Source organism: Lytechinus variegatus, chromosome 2 (genome assembly GCF_018143015.1).
Source record: "Lytechinus variegatus isolate NC3 chromosome 2, Lvar_3.0, whole genome shotgun sequence".
Classification (NCBI taxonomy): Eukaryota; Metazoa; Echinodermata; class Echinoidea; order Temnopleuroida; family Toxopneustidae; genus Lytechinus; species Lytechinus variegatus.
In genome coordinates, this window is record NC_054741.1 from 65921108 (window position 1) to 65934079 (window position 12972).

Genomic DNA, 12972 nt, shown 5'->3' on the forward strand with positions numbered 1-12972 from the left:
GTACGCTCATAAAAGCAAACATGTTTACTATATGAATATTTCAGTAGTTGTCTCACAGCTTAAAGCAAACATGTTTTCTTACTAATTGAATAGTAAAGATCTAACTTTTTTGTTTAAAATTTTAAACACTTGTTTAAACCGTTTAAACAATAATTGCATATGGTTCATTCATATAGTATAAAGCATTGCATGAAAATTTTATGAAGAGTTTTTACTGGGTATAACGGCAAATTGTGACGCACGTCAGGTGTAGCGCCAAGTATCAGTTCGATCCCTTACATGCCATCTTCGTTACCTTTTGCCAAAGTATTCTTTTTTATTTTTATTTTTATTATTTCGTTGGACGATTTGATAGTGAGTGTTGTGTGATAGAGAATATAGAGAGGAAGATACTAATATACTGACGTACTTTTGTTTACTGTAAATACAATTAAGTAAAGTAATTTGTGAACAAACGGTGTATAGTATAGATTGATTTGATTTAATAGCTGATAGATCAAAATCTTTTTTTTTTTTACTTGTAATCAATCTGATGTACATTTGTAAATGATTCTATTATCAATATTACTCTCGTTTTTTCTTATTTATTTCAATGATTCACCAATACATTTAAAGTGAAAAGCTTTACCCTCTCAAGCCGATACGAACTATCAAATACAAGTAATCTAGGCTTAAATAGGATTACAGTAACAAACTTTGGCAAACAGACTACCATCTTGTGTATAAAATCAAAAGCCATGATCATTAATATTTTCTAAAGTTGTTAATCCTCACACTTACTTGTTGACAAATGTATTCATATTTTATGGAGCCTTGATATACTTCACTCGAGTGAATATTCATTTGAATACCAATCGTTCTGATTTCTGAGGTTTTGCAGAAAGAATACCATCCAACGAAACTTTCAACCAATCACTGGTGCGTATACTGGTGTATGCGCGGCGCATGAATATTCTTAGTTGCGTTTAAACCAACTCTTTTTGCTATGGGCATAAGGAAAGTAATTACATCATTTCGAAGGTCATGAAGGAAGGCATTAGTTGAGACGTATCGGGAATATATGAATTGATTTATGGGATGCAGCTCAAATGCTGACGGGTTAGAATCTTCGCTCTGGAATGATTTGATAAAATGTGTCCGTGGAAATGTTAACGTGATTCGAGTTGATTTTGATATGTTACAAATGACGTGCCTTTTGTTATGGTGTATTTGGATCAATAAATGTCAAATGTAGTTTTGGTGTTGTCTGTGTAATTTGTGAAAAGTGCTGATTTACCTTGCATGAGCAAGGTTACACGATATACAAGATGTTTATTGGCCTACTCATCAGGGGCTCATTAGCTTTATTGGAAGTGGAATCGTCAATATTGCCGGACAGTCGTTGGGAAAAAAATAATCTGAGGCAGATCAAAAAGGTACGGGCAGATAAGGCGACAGAAATGTTGGTATTGGTAAACTTCGTTTTCATGTACATGAGTAAATTGAGTCGAGAATTGCGTTACGTCACGATGGCGACAAGTTAGATTTCTTGAATTCGATTTAATTCGTGTATTTGTTGATGATGGTAATGGTGATTATGGTAATGTTGTGTAGTTGATCTGGATGATGATTGCATTGTAATATTGGGTGAAACTTTAACCAGCACGAGGGTAATTATGTGTCCAACCAATTTAGGACAGTATTCTACCCAATTCGGGAAGCGTATTGTCCAGTAAGGTTAAAAAAATAAGCAGCAATTACTTTAGAATGGGCAAATTTTCATCACACTGGATAAATAAAAATGCTCCAAAGAAATGCCCAGCGTTGGTTTGACACATAATTACCCTCATGGAGCATATTTTACCCAATGTTTTTTAAGAGTGGCATGCGTGGTGATGGAAACGTTGTAGGTGGTGGGGGTGATAGTTGTATGTAGTTGGTGATCGCGATGATTGTATGATGATGGTGGTGTGTGGAAATGGTCACGATATTGGAAGTGGTGATGTGATGGTAGTGGATGTATATTACTACGGTAATGGAAATGACGTTGACGGTGATGATGGGTGACCATGATAAGAATGGCTGTGATGATCACGATGATGACAATGTTGCTGATGGTTGTGGTGAAGTAATTTTAACGGACATGGTGAAACCATGATGATGATGGCTGTGATTACGACGGATGGTGCATATTGGTGGTATTAGTGGTGGAATTGGGATGCTCGTGAAAATTTTGAAAATATTGCTGATCGATAATGATGATGATGAGGACGACGACGACGACGATGATTGTTTGTATTTATTTCCATATAAAATAATAAAATATATACATGATGAAATTTTTAAAAACGTCAAATAAAATATGGAGGAAGGCCCATTTCAGCGGTATTATCCGAATACCACTGTTATTCCATGGGGTCCTTGATGATGATTGTTTGTTAGTTTGTATTTATTTCCATATAAAACAATAAAATGTATACGTGATAAAAAAATGAAAACGTCAAATAAAATATGGAGGGAGGCCCATTTCAGCGGTATTATCAGAATACCACTGTTCTTCCATGGGGTCCTTGATGATGATGATGATGATGATAATGGTGATGAAAGAAGAAGACAGTGGAGGATGTAGTACAGAGGCCTATACTCTACAATTATATTCTTCATTATTTTGACGAGCTAGAGTATAAAGTGACGATTGTAGGCCTAATATAAAATTTCTGAGTAGAACCTTTAACACCAATTGTAATGGATGTTCTTCAGTTTAAAAAATGGTAAAGGTTGACCACTGATATTTTATGATCTTAAAGTAAAATACGGATGCTGTCTTAAAAGCAAATGGTCACTTCGTGTATCTTTTCTGCTTTAAACCATACCTCAATTACAAATCAAAGTCTGAAAACGAATCACACTTCTGGACATCGTCATCTTTTTATTAGTTGAACCAATGAAATAATGGTGGATACCCTTGAGTCGCTGAGTAAATGGCTTACAAATCATTCGAAAAAAATGTATGTAAAAGAATAAGTACAGAATGACATACCATTAACATTGCAGAAAGGTGCCCTAATGTCAGACTTTATGACAATTTTATGTATTTTTACTAGGTTTAAATATTAATTATATGTTCGAGTGAGGCTACTGTCAATAAATTTGCAGTCCGTGTCACATATCATGAGGAGGTATTGACTAAGCATAAAATGTTTTCCATTTTGCTTTTAAATCTTACTTCCCTTTAATTTCTTTGAGGAAGTTGATTAAGAAAGCCCCCATGATATTAATTACGGTATTATAAATGTCCCAGTACAGTCAGCAGAAAATAAAATAGGTTCGTATTTTGCACCCCAGGGTGAAAAGTTGAATTACACCCTTCCGAACTCAATTCCGATTAGTAATTATGAAATATTGCCCCCCCCCCCCCCACTTCCATAATACAATGTGCAGAGGTTAATAATTACCAATAAAGACACGTCTGTTTGATGTGATTAATAAATTTAATTGTAGATTCGACTAGTCTAGATTTTTAATGAATTTAGCCTGCAAAGACCAACGACAGTTCAAAAGCCTGCACCGCCATTATCTGATGGCGAGATAGGTCGAGATAACCGATTGCGTTCGTGTAGGCAGAAATGAATCTAGAATGATGAGGCAAATGTTTCATTAATAAATATCTATCTTTTTTATGACAGGCTTTCATAACAAATAGAATGATCAACGATTCATCACATCCACTTTTTGTTTTCTGGAAATTTTACCGTTTTTCTTTAACGAATTTACTCGTTATCAAATTAAATCAAACTTAGCACGATATTGTAAGTTCCTTCATTAAGTGCTCTACCCGAGACCAGGTGGGTGTTTCATGAAGCTGTTAGTAAGTTCAGAGCGACTTTAAGAACAACTGGTGATCCTTTCTCATGCGCTTAATAATCACCAATGAACATTTAATGGTGAACATCATTTACCACAAGCTGACAAGAAAGGATCACCAGCCGTTCTTAAAGTCGCTCTTAGCTTACGAACAGCTTTATGAAACAGGCCCCAGGGCTAGGCGTTTGAGCACTGCCGAGAGGGAGGTCTTAAGTTCAATACTTCAAAGAAGTGAAAGGAATTGAGACAGCCTGGAAAGAATTTGGGTTGTAAGAAGACAGATAGATCTAATTTATAGAAGGGAGTCGTGAGAGACAACTCACTTGTAAAGAGTATCAATGATGGTCTGTGCGAACAAGTTTTAAAGTGCCATCTACTGACTTGACGAAATGACGACACATCCCATGTCAACTTACTCGCCTTATCATATCGATATGGTGAGATGCATTATCTTTCCAAGTCGACCTATAGAAAGTTAAATGTCGTCATAGCGAATTATTGAAAGTTATAATAAGTTATGTACATGTTAGCCAAGATCAACGTATGAAAAAAAATTGTCCTCAATGCGAGTCACATCATCGTTATCTACCAAATTAAATGTATTGTACTACATTGTATTTTGAAGTATTTTGTCAAATGTTGACTTGGCAAGATAACGTATCTCGTCATGTCGACATATAAATATGGCTGATAAGTCAAAATGACGACATAAAGTATATTTCCATCTCGTCAAGTACATGGAGAAAGCACTTTTAAAGTTTCGTAGGTTTGAATGTAGTACAGATCTAAAGTCATGATGATAGATGGTTTGTGTAAGGTGACCGAAGAGAAGTTTAAGAACAGTAACTCAGTTGTTGAGATACGGAAGGAAAGTACAGTGTCAGTGTTCAGGTGATTGTTGGTATAGCAGGGGTACCACGTCCGGTTAGAGAAGTTTAAATGGTCTTCTTCATCATCAATCATCATCGTTATCATTGTCGTCACATCCTGTCAATATCATCATCATTGTCGTCGTAATCGTCATCTGCATCATTGCCGTCGTCGTCGTAGTAGTAACAATCCATATCATCACTACTGCCATAGTCGTCATTGTAATCATTGTCATGGTAATCATCGTCAATATCATCTTCAACATTGTTATACCGTGTAAGGACGAAATATGTCATAAACATGTAAAATATATGTATATTGTGTATGGCCTGAAAGAGTATTCCCCCACATCATTGATGGTCACGGGGTATTCTTTCAGTGATGCAAATTTTGATTTGCCCCAAAGTAGGCACGACTGCAATGAATGAATCCAGATGTCAATGATGTCATAATCCTACAAGGGTTCCATTGATATCCATTTCAAAACATATTTTCAATAATTTACATCATAATTGCGTAATAAACACATTTTAGTATCGATTTCATGTTAATTTCATTGAAAAACAAGTGAAGGTTACGACAACGTTTTGCTTGGAGGTACTTTTCGATCCAAACTGATTTTATAAATAATTATAACTGGACAATTCTTTAATCCATGGTAGATAGGCAACAGCCAGTTGAGTATGAAATATTCAACTTCGTCAAAACTGATTGAGCACGCATTTGAAGGAGGCCCATTTTTTTTTTATTAACAGACAACCATTCACAAGATCATCACTATTACAACACTCATCTAGACAATTCATTGGACGGTATATACTCTCCCTCGGTCTATAACAACTTTGTTTAATTAACGGTTCAATTAATTCTGTGTGGACTGAATCCACTTATTACTCGGTCCAGCTTTCACTTGACCTAAAAAACTTTAATATAATGTTGGAATAGTGTGCCGGGGCCATATTCGTCTGAACTGACATAGGTGGCTTTGAATACACAGTCTGAAACTATTTCGCTTTATTCAGCATCTCGCATACATTCGTAATTCCGAAGCTTCGTTATTCCGAATGTTCGGATATTCTTAAGGTTGGTTATTCCGAAGGTTCGTATTTCCAAAGGTGCGTATAATTCCGACGGTTCGTTAGTCCGAAAACGAAATGAGGTTCGTAATTCCGAAGGTTTGTTATTCCGAAAACGAAGTGAGGTTCGTAATTCCGAAGGTTCGTTAGTCCGAAAACAAAATGATTAACGAACCTTATTTCGTTTTCGGACTAACGGACCTTCGGAACAACGAACCTTATTTTGTTTTCGGATTAACGAACCTTCGGAACAACGAACCTTATTTCGTTTTTTTTTTCAGATTAACGAACCTTCGGAACATCGAACCTTATTTCGTTTTCGGATTATCGAACCGTCGGAATAACAAACCTTCGGAATAACGCCACAAATGTTCGGATTAACGAATCCGAACGTTTTCGGATTAACGAACATCGAGGTATAGGCAATTTAAGTGTTTCGGAATTACGAAGTGTAACCCAGCATATACATGTATATTGACAAAAAACAACAACCCAATAATGAACGTCACAAGGGGGGGGGGGGGGTAATTCACGCCTGTCACTAATGTTACAGCGTTAATGAACCGACTGTTTTCAATCAATTATTCAAATGTTTATGTAAATTTATTTACATTACCTACCTTACTCCTTAATGCAGAAGAGTAACCATAGAAACAGTCATGTATTAGGGCCATGTGACAAAAGCAAATATCACACTCAATAAATGCAATTAAAGGTACAATGGTTTCAGATCAGAGTTTCAAAACTACCTCTGTGAATTGATGCCATTCAACGGCTGATTTGCACTTTGGTTCTAAAAGATACTAAATATACCAAATAGTGATTGGACCATTTGATAATGGCACTAAGCGGCCATCTGTTCTTCCGGCAATTAGACAAAAATGCTAGTTAGATACATGGACCAATAACAGACTCGGTGGTATCGTACCAACTAAATCAATTAAATCTTGGGATTGGCCAAAAAAAATACAATGCCCATTAAATATTACTTGTGAATCATTCCCTATCAAAACAGTGCATTGCATATTTAGCACACTATTTTTAAAATGAATTTATGAAATACATTCACTTCCAAGTTTCAGAAGGGAACCATATCTCATGTTAAATTCATGTAATATTATATCCGACAATGGATAGTGCCTTTATAAGTCAAATAATTTGATTGAAAAAAATATAATTAATATACTTAGTAAGAAAGAGTGCAAGAGAGAGGGGAGAGAGTGAGAGAAATGGAGAAAATAGATTTAATGCAGAAAGAGATTAATAAATGACAAAGATTCTTTCACAATATTTGAATAATAAACACAGATAAGGCCATAGCTACTCAACAATAATGTCAACTAGGTCTTTTTTTATTGCATTGATTTCAACAGAGTTTAGACAGTGGATTTGCTTATCCTGTCAAAAGTAAATCAAAAGAATAGTAAAGTTTTATATCTTGTATCCAATACACTGTGCATATCTATATGTACACGTCAGATAAATATTCTTCACTAATCTCTCTTTACAATATCTCATAATCTGACACATTATGGTCATGAATGTAAATGGACCCTTTTTCATCAAACATGTCACTAACAAATTCAACTATTTCAAAACCTTACAACAATCACAATACTTGCTGCTCTGAAGTCGACTGAAACAGGGTCCATGTGCTATAGCACACACACACACTGAGAAAGTAACAAAAATAAATTGTACATTTCTTTGTCTAAATCAATCATTTATATCACTTTTAAGGAATGTATCTTGTTCTTTATTCCAGGAAGAACTTAACTTGACCATAAATGATATATAATTCAACATATTACTGCTACTGAGTATTCATATATCTGGGGTCTGTTTTACAAAGCCATTTACAAAGTTATGCACAACTTTACAACTAGAATATAAGAAGCAAAGAGGGTTTCACAAGCACTTGAATTTAACAAGCAGTTGTTTATACATATTTATACTACTGATAACCCTTTCTAGAAGTAGTAGTAGCACTATATTAATGAAATTATAGGATGTGTTATAAATTTGTGTGAAAATCAGAAGAGCAAAATAGGCTTATATTCTAGCACTTCATAATTCATAAAGCTGCCCAAAAATTCATGCACAACTATAAAAAGCTTTGTGAACAGCAGCCCCCTGTGCAAATCTAAATACGACTTCTTGCATTAGTAAAAAACTATCTTACTAGTATCAAATCAAAGTCACATAATTAACATTATACAAAAAACATGTTGTGTAACTGAATCAAAATAACCTTATTTATTTTATTAACCATATATAACATATTTTAGTATTATTTCAAAACACTACTTACTTCAACCAGAATCTTTTTTTCATTCATTCATGACAAAAAGCCCATAAAAATTGTAAAAAAAATTACAAAAGAAACTGTGACCTGTTATTATCTTTTGGTACAAAATAATAGATCATTGGTACATGATTGATGATGAATTGATGACTTTGACATAATTTAACAACATAAATAGCACCCTGCTTTTTTATTGAGTATATAGGTAACTTAAAAAATAATTGTCAAATTTAACAATACCTGTCCTACCAGTCATAAAAGAATACTAGTGCATAAAGAATGATTCAGCAAAAAGTAAAATATTACAAACTGATCCTTTTGTATGCAAAGAGGTTCTATTGTTGAAATGTATGACAGTGTGGTAATTTCTAATTTTTGTCTTTCATTTTCCTTATGCTGAAATACAAGTAAAGTGTGTCAGGCCCTTATATTGATGCATTGTACTCATTAATTGCAAATGGCAAGAATAACAATAAACAGTGTGATATCATGTTTCATTAAGGATAAGGACAATTCCAAGAAATGTAGTCTCATGAAGTATTAAACATTAACACAGGAAAACAGCTTTTCAAGGTAGGTGTCTACCGGTGCACATTAACCGAGATTCAGCTGTTATTTTTGAACAAGGGGCAGGGGTGGCACAGCTCCCCCCCCCCAAAAAAAAAAAAAATATGCATGATTTTTTTTCAACTAGTGGGGAGGGGGGGGGGGAACAGACAGGCTGAGTTGTGCAATTCTATATTATCCCGGCTTAATTTCATTCAATTCAATCAAACTGTCCACCCCCCCCCATCAAAATAAAAAATATTGTTTGTACAGACATTTTTAAACAACAAATCATCTTGAAGACACAAGAATTTCAACAGTATATTGATTTCACATAAATAGGAACTCTGTCATGGCAAATACCAGAGAATTGTGCAGCATTGTAAAATGGTATACTACTGTTCATTGAATTGAGTAAATATGAAAATAGCTTTTCAATACAAATCCAAACCCTGTTAAGTAAAAGGAATCACATTCATCACATGTGTACCTTCAAATCTACATTAAAAAGCACATCAATGCGATTATGTGCGGATAAATATAAGTATTTCGTGCAGTAACGGACAAAGCTACTGATCGCAAAATTATCTGGAGCAAGGAGAACAACCAGTGTTCTTTCGGAGAGTCAAATAATCGGCACAAATCTCTCCCAAATTATGTCAAGGTTAAGCATTAAAAGGCCATTAAACATTGTCTTCAGCTCAGTTTTACTGTTCACAATAGACATAGCAATAGATGAATGGACAAATTAGTGGCAATTACCAAGCAGTCTCCAAACAAAATGACATCAATTATTGCAGCCGTCCACCATTTCCACTATTGACTTTGTGTGTTGACCCTCACTCCATTATTAATCTCAAAGACAATCTAGATTGCTTGTAGACGATAACATCCCATCCCCAAAGATAGAGCCTTGGGCAGACAAATTTTCAATTACCGATAATATAGTTTTCAAAGTGGAAAAAAATTAGATTGAGAATTATCTTTTCCTAAATCTATTGTTCTCAGAAGCCTTGTTTGTTCATTATACTGCAATGAATTTTATGACAAAACAATTATTGAACTGCTCAATAACACAGAAAGATAAAATTACTTCACTGATCACATGAACTTCCCTGAACCCTTGACATTTACATGTTACCATGAACAAAATCATGTGCATATATTAACAAATTTTTTAATTTGCAGAATAATTTTTTTTTAATTCTTAAAATCAAAGGTATTGGAAACAGAAACCTTTCACGTTAACACATTTTTATCACGTTCAATAACAGCAATGTGCTGAACAAATATGGGTTTTCTCACGCTAATGTTACAGTGAAAAGGGGTATATCAAGATGGTAAAGGTCATTTGATTACAATACTTTCATTCTAGCAAATCTTGATATTTCAGATGTCTATTCTTCAAGCACAATCTACACTTAAACTAATTGCAACCATTTCAATCCTAAACAACTACATCTATAGGCCTACATATTGTTGAACTAGGCATTTCAATTTAAGTATTTTGAGTTGATAAGTTGTCAATTACAAGAATACTTTTCTAAAAAAATGATCAAATCGTGATCGACTTGTTTCCCAAGTGGCCTTGATAGACAAGGTTTATTACGCAGACTAAGGAGACAAAAATACCCAAAACGAAATCACAAGATATTACATAAGTCCTGTTCCTTATGGTCAGACTTGGACCAAGATAGTGAAACAGGTTAGAGGAAATCAAGATTAGACCGAGATTAAAGTGAGCTTAGACCGCAGACAGATGGACCCTGGATACAGACCAAAGGGACAACAAATTCCAAGGGGGGTGGAAAAGCACCTTGTTCCTCAATCCTTCAATGGGCATATTAACATCTGCCTGATAACGGGGAAAATATCAACCTCATTCAAACTTCAAAATAGCTGATTATCATTTTCTGCATTTCGCACCTGCTGTTCAACATGGCATTGGTACTTTTTCCCTTAAAACCATTCCATTATGCTTTAGACAGAACTTGATTTTCTCTTTTGTGAAATGTGTCATTCCAGGTATGGAAAGTTAGCAATTCTTTGGGGATTTCATGAAAGTTGTCGGCACTGAAGTTTAGTGAAATCTTTGAATTTGATTGGTTGAAAAGCATTGGTCTCTGTAAGTATCAGAGAATTAACAGCACCCACAAGCATCATAAATGATGCTGATGTTAATTGTTGCTGTGGGAGTTTGCCTTAAAGGACAAGTCCAGCCCAAATAAAAGTTGATTTGAATAAAACGAGAGAATCTAACAAGCATTACACTCAAACTTTCATCAAAATCGGAAGGAAAATAAGAAAGTTATGACATTTTAAAGATTTGCTGATCAATATGCATATGAGGAGACAGATGACGTCATCCACTCACTATTTATTTTGTATTTCATTACATAAAATATTAAATATTCTAATTTTCTTCTCATTGTCACGTGAAACAATTACTTCCTACCTGAACATATGCATTAGCATTGTTTAATGTCATATGTTTCAGTTAAGTTGGTCCTTCTTGTCTAATCTGTAACAAAAATGAAATATTGTATAATTCAAACAATAAAAAACAAAAGAAACTGTGAGTGGAGTACAACATCAACTGTCTCATAGGCATGTCACTGCATTGTGCATATCATTGTTTTGTGAAAAATAAGCAAAACTTTAAAATGTCATAACTTTCTTATTTGATATCCGATTTTGATAAAATTTTCAGTGTTATGCCTGTTTGATTTTTCTCTATTCGAATCAACGTTTTTCTTGGGTGGACTTGACCTTTAAACTCAATCTACCTTGGTATGATTCTCAATGAATCTCCACTTCTATCTCATTTATTGTATCCTGACTCAGTCATTGTTGATCAATGATATCCTCAGACTTGTGAAACACAACCAACATCCTCTCATATCCCGTAACTTATCAGGCATTATGTAACAATAATGTGGGTCATTTCACACATTGTTTAAGGTCATGAAGATGTCATGGCTAAGAGGTACAGTGTATATTGTACCAGTTAAGTCAATCGTTCAATACAGATCTTCTTTCTCAGAAACATGTATGTCATCAGAGTAAAGCATTGTTAAATATGAATTACAATAATATCATAATCCATGCCAATCAATTATCTTCAAATTACTCACCATGAAATGTTATCAATCTTTTAGGAGCATAATATTCAATCATTTCTGAGAAGCAAAAAAATTCAAAATTACAAATTTGCTTTGATGAGCAGTGACGGGTAATTATATAAAAACTAGAAGACATATTTTTAAAAGATTCATCAAATTTCAAACTAAATTTTGACATCAAAATAAAAATGTTATCAAGAAATATTCCTTATCTGACAAAAAAACCCATTATATTCTTTCCTTTGAAATGTCAGATGCTTCATTTTGATTTTGAGAAGGTAATTCCAACGGCCAATTCTAGCCGTAGGGTGAAGTGTAAGATGAGATTACTGTGATTTGGGGAAACAATGTAACCTTGCTTTTTTGGCAGAAATCATGATTAGATAATCTCTGCAGGTCAATCTTTCAAAGGAGAATTTCAAGATCTGCATAAGGCCTCGTTCACATGGCAATTTAGTTTCATGAAAGAAATATTCATATAAAAAATTCTTACGAGATACTACATGTAGATAGTCATATCGGACTCTTTCATTTCACCAAAAAAGAACAAACAAGCTATGTCACATAGAAGAAATGCAGCTTTGAGCATAAAATTGTTTGGGAAATTTCAGGTATGAATGTTTGTTTTGGAAGGAGGGGTTGTATGACGATTGACAAATCTGAATTGTGATATTTTTTCAAATATGTATGCCATATTTCAATGTTTATTTTTTAATGAATTAAAGTCTTTATAGTCTCTGCAACACTGACAGAAATAAAATACCTGTAAGCATGATATATTGATGCTTATCATCAGGAATGTCACTTAAAATTGATCTTTTTTTAAGGAAAAGAGAATCATCTAGAATTGTCCCTTTTATTACAGAAAAAAGGATATTTCAGCCCAAAATATGTTTAAAGTAGAAATTCCTAATTTCAAATGAAAAGTTGCATCCCTGTATCAGAATCATCTTCCACCTGGGTTCCATTGCACATTAGTTACTATCCAATTCACTTTGCTCTCCAATAGTAATAACCATGCTCAACAACAGCAAATCAAAATCAATGATTCCACAGAAATACCAATTGGATGGCAAAATTATACAAAAAAGTGTTATACAATGGGACCCTGAAACGTTAATGAGAACGTTAACGATTAGTAATGAGAACACATTCAACACGCCCGTCTTCAGCAGGCCAAGGATGTAAACAAAGCCCTCTAATCAGTAAA